Here is a 5579-nt window from a genome sequence, read left to right as displayed (position 1 = left end):
ATCACCCATATCACACCAGGATGTGCTTCCCAGGGGCCTGAGAACTTGCCCACATGCCTGTCCCCCAACTCCCATGACTACCCTCTCACCAAGCCACTAGGAAGCTCAAGAATCAGCCTCCCAGGACTCACTAATACCAAAGCCAGTGTAGGCTGCTCTGGGGCTCAGGCACACTCTCCAAGCTGCTGCCACCACCAGGGCCCAAAGATGGGCTCAGTTGGCATCCAATACCCAGCTAAATTTTTCCACAATCTCAAGTAATAACTTTACTCTAAGCTACCAAGGAAATCAAAGATACCAGTGACCCTGGGTACTGCCTATGAAGTCATACTAAGATCACACTACCATAGGCACCCAGAATGAAAGCCAAAGTATCCTACTCAACTAACAACATAATACATTTTTCAGGAAAAAAATTTTCTCCTACAAAAACAATTAAAAAAAACTTGAACAAGCTACTGCTACACAAGATTTGCAGATACCAATGAAAAGACACAGGAAACATGAAAAAGGAGAAAAATGAGACATCATCAAAGGACTACAACAATTGTCCAGCAACAGATCCCAATCAAAAAGAATCCCTCAATATGCCAGATAAAGAATTCAAAATATTGATGTTATAAAGCCCTACAAGATGCAAGAGAAATTTGAAAATCTATGCAAAGAATTAGAAAATCAGTCCAGGAAATGAATGATAAATTTAACAAGGCGAGAGATACTTTTAAAAAAAAAAAAAAAACAAGCAGAAACTCTTGAACTAAAAAAATTCAATGAAGGGAATACAGGGAGGCAGGGAGATAGAGGTTGCAGTGAGCCGAGATCATGCCACTGCATACTCCAGCTTGGGTGAGAGAGCGAGATTCCACCAAAAAAAAAAAAAAAAAAGAAATCATTTTATAAAAGGGATACCTACACTTGTATGTTTATTGTAGCGGTATTGATAATAACAAAGCTATGGAATCAATCTAAGCCCATCAACAGAGGTTTGGATAAAGAAAATGTGGTATATGTATAACATGGAATACTACTCAGCCATAAAAAAGAATGAAATCATGCCTTTTGTAGCTACATGGATGGAACTGGAGACCATTACCCTAAGAGAAAGAAGTCAAACCAGAAAGTCAAGTAACACATGTTCTCAGTTATAAATGGGAGCTAAACAATGGATACCCTTGGACATACAGAGTGGAACAACAGACATTGTAAACGTCGAAAGGTGGGCGGGTAGGAGGGGGTGAAGCTTGAAAAGTTACCTATTGGATACAGTGCTTACTATTTGGGTGCTGGGGTGCTAATATGCTAGACTTTGCCATGATGCAATATATTCACATAAGAAATCTGCACTTTGTGACTCAGTTCAGTGGCTTACACCTGTAATCCCAGCACTTTGAGAGGCCGAGGCTCACAGATAACTTGAGGTCAGGAGTTCAAGACCAGCCTGGCCAACATAGTGAAATCCCATTTTTACTAAAAATACAAAAATTAGCCAGGTGTGGTGGCACACACTTGTAGTACCAGCTACTCGGGAGGCTGAGGCAGGAGAAACGCTTGAACCCACGGTGTGGGGCGGGGGGTGAGCGGGGGCAGAGATTGCAGTGAGCTGAGATCGAGCCACTGTACTCCAGCCCTCAACACAGTGAGACTCTGTCTCAAAAAAGAAGAAGGAAATCTGAACTTGTACCCCTTAAATATAGAAAAATAAAAATACCTTAGAAAATAATATGGCGGTTTTAAAAAAATTAAAAACAGAATTGCCATATGATGCAGCAATTCTACTCCTTGGTATATATTGACAAAAACTGAAAGCAGGATTTCAAGGAGATCTTGGCACACCCATGTTCATAGCAGCAGTATTTGCAAAAGCCAAAAGATGGAAGTTACCCAAGTGACAATCAGCAGATGAACGGATAAAATTTGGTACCTACAGAGAATGGAAATATTAGCCTTAGAAAAAGAATTTTTGATACATGCTGCAACATGGGTGAACCTTGAGGATGTTATGTTAGTGAAATAATCAGTCACAAAAAGACAGATACTATATGATTCCACTTATATGAGATACCTAGAGTAGCCCAATTCATAGAGATGGAAAGCAGAGTGATGATCTTCCAAGGGCTCAGAGCAGGGGGAATGAGGAGTTGGTATTGAATGGGTTTTAAGTTTTCAAGATGAAATGGGTTCTGGAGAGTGGTTGCACAACACTGTAAATATAATTAACACTACTGAACTGCACACTTAGAAATGGTTAAGATGGGCCTGTAATCCCAGCACTTTGGGAGGCCGAGGCAGGCTGATCACCTGAGGTCAGGAGTTCGAGACCAGCCTGGCCAACATGGAGAAACCCTATCCCTACTAAAAATACAAAATTAGCCGGGTCTGGTGGCAGGTGCCTGTAATCCCAGCTACTCGGGAGGCTGAGGCAGGAGAATCGCTTGAATCCGGGAGGCAGAGGTTGCGGTGAGCTGAGATTGTGTCATTGCACTCCAGCCTGGGGCAACAAGAGCAAAACTCCATCTCAAAAAAAAAAAAAAAAAATTGTTAAGACAGACTTACCCCGTATGGCCGGTGATGTTAGCTAGTGCTGGTTCTACCCTCTCTAATAAGGAAGGAGCGGATGACAAGAGACTGCACTGTATCTCCAGGCACACACCACCACAGCTGGCTAAGTTTTGTATTTTTGTAGAGACGGAATTTTGCCATGTTGACCAGGCTGGTCGCAAACTCCTCACCTCTGGTGATCTGCCCACCTTGGCCTCCCAAAGTGATGGGATTACAGGTGTGAGCCACTGCCTGGCTGAAGCTGCGCATTTTTTCTGAAGGGACCAAGGAGCTGCCAGACATTTGGTTCTCCCAGCAGCAAGCCCAGTGCAAACCAAAAATGAGGGAAATCCCAAAAATGGGGGGATCGTACTGTCCCAAGATCTGAGTAGGATGTACTTCTGAAGGATGTACAATGTTCAGTCCTAAGTGTGACAAGTAGAAAGCTTATGTACTTGGTGAAAGTAACATGTTTGTCCCCAAGAGACATTTCATCTTGAAGACACATGGTGCCACCCCCTGACTGAAAGCATTGGCTCCCCTGTTGAAGCTTGCTAGGGATTACAGCTTCTACTAACCAACATTCTACTTTCCACTTTCATGAAATCAGCTTTTTAACTCCTATTATGAGTGAGAATGTGTGATATTTGTCTCTCTCTGCCTGGCTTATTTCACTTAGTATAATGTCCTCCAGGTCCACCCATGTTCCTGCAGATGATAGGATTTCATTCTTTTTTATGGCTGAATAATATTCCTTTGTATATATAACCATGTTTTCTTTCCTTTTTTTTTCTTTTCTGGTGGAGTTACCAGGGAATGAACATGTTTTCTGTTTTAAAATTGTTTGTGAAATGTTATTTTATTTTATTTATTTTAATTTTAAATTCAGGGGTACATGTGCAGGTTTGTTATACAGGTAAACTCATGTCATGTGGGTTTGTTGTACAAATCATTTCATTACCACAGTATTAAGCCTAGTACCCATGAGTTATTTTTCCTGATCTGCCTCCTCCCACCCTCCACCCTCAGGCAGGCCCCAGTGTCTGTTGTTCCTCTCTACGTGTTCATGTGTTCTCATTATTCAGCCTCCACTTCTAAGTGAGAACATGTAGTATTTAGTTTTCTGTTCCTGCATTAGTTTGATAAGGATAATGGCCTCTAGCTTCCTCCATGTTCCTGCAAACGGCATGATCTTGCTCTTTTTTTATGGTTGCACAGTATTCCATGGTGTATATGTACCACATTTTCTTTATCCGGTCTACCATTGATGGGCATTTAGGTTGATTCCATGTATTTGCTATTGTGAATGTGCTGCAGTGAACATACATATGCATGTGTCTTTATGGTAGAATTATTTATATTCCTTGCAGTATATACTTAGTAGTGGAATTGCTTTTAGTTCTTTGAGGAATCATCACACTACTTTTCACAATATTTGAACAAAAGATCAATGAGTCCAGCAATTGGTTATTTGAAAGAATAAATAATGCTAGCAAGAATAATAAAGAAAAAAAAAGAGAAGATCCCTAAATATACACAACCATAATGACAAAGGGAATTTTGCCATGGAACACACTGAAATACAAAAAAATTTCACAGAGACTACTATGAACACCTCTATGCACACAATCTAGAAAACCTGGAAGAAATGGGTAAATTCCTGAAGACATACAACCTCCCAAGATTGAACCAGGAAGAAATTAAATCCCTGACCAGACCAATAACAAGTTCTGAAATGGAATCAGTAATAAAATCCTACCAACCAGAAAAAGCCCAGGACCAGATGGTTTCACAGCTGAATTCGACCAGGTGTATAAGGAAGAGGTAGTACCATTTCTACTGAAACTATTCCCAGAAAATGAGAAGGAAGGACTCATCCCCAGTTCATTCTATGAGGCCAGCACCATTCTGATACCCAAACCTGGCAGAGACACATCCAAAAAAGAAAACTCCAGGCCAATATCCTTGCTGAACATAGATGCCAAAATCCTCAGCAAAATACTAGCAAACTGAATCCAGCAGCTTATTAAAAAGCTAGTCCATCACAATTAAGTAGGCTTTATCTCTGTGATACAAAGTTGGCTCAACATATGCAAATCAGTAAATGTGATTCATCATATAAACAGAACTGAAAACAAAAACCATATGATCTTGTCAATAGATGCAGAAAAGGCTTTTCATAAAATTCAACATCCCTTCATATTAAAAACCCTCAACAAACTAGGCATTGAAGGAACATACATCAAAATAATAAGAGTCATTCATGACAAACCCACAGTCAACATCATTCTGAACAGGCAAAAGCTGGAAGTATTATCTTTGGGAACCAGAACAAGACAAGGATTCTCACTCTCACCACTCCTATTCAACATAGTACTGGAAGTCCTAGCCAAAGCAATCATGCAGAAAGGGAAAAACAGGCATACACCTAGGAAAAGAGGAAGTCAAATTATCCCTGTTTGCAGATATGATTCTATATGTATAAAACCCTCTAGTCTCTGCTCAAAAGCTCCTTGATCTTATAAACAACTTCAGCAAAGTTTCAGGATACAAAATTAATGTATAAAACAAGTAGCACTTCCATATACCAACAACATCTAACCTGATAGCCAAATCAAGAATGCAATACTGTTCACAATAGTCACAAAAGAATAAAATATCTAGGAATACAGCTAATTAAAGAGGTGAAAGAGCTCTACAAAGAGAATTATGAAATACTGCTGAAAGAAATCAGAGATGACAGCAACGGAGAAACATTCCATGTTCATGGATAGAAAGAATCAGTATTGTTAAAAACACCACACTGCCCAAAGTAATGTACAGATTCAATGCTATTTGTATCAAACTACCAATGGCATTCTTTACAGAATTAGAAAAAACTATTTCAAAATTCATGTGAAACCAGGAAAGAGCCTGAATAGCCAAGACAATCCTAAGCAAAAAGAACAAAGATGGAGGCATCACATTATCAAACTTCAAACTATACAACAAGGCTACAGTTACCAAAACAACATGGCACTGGTACAAAAACACACACATAA

Source organism: Colobus angolensis, unplaced genomic scaffold (assembly GCF_000951035.1).
Source record: "Colobus angolensis palliatus isolate OR3802 unplaced genomic scaffold, Cang.pa_1.0 Scaffold154, whole genome shotgun sequence".
Taxonomy (NCBI): domain Eukaryota; kingdom Metazoa; phylum Chordata; class Mammalia; order Primates; family Cercopithecidae; genus Colobus; species Colobus angolensis.
This window is presented reverse-complemented; position numbering follows the sequence as displayed.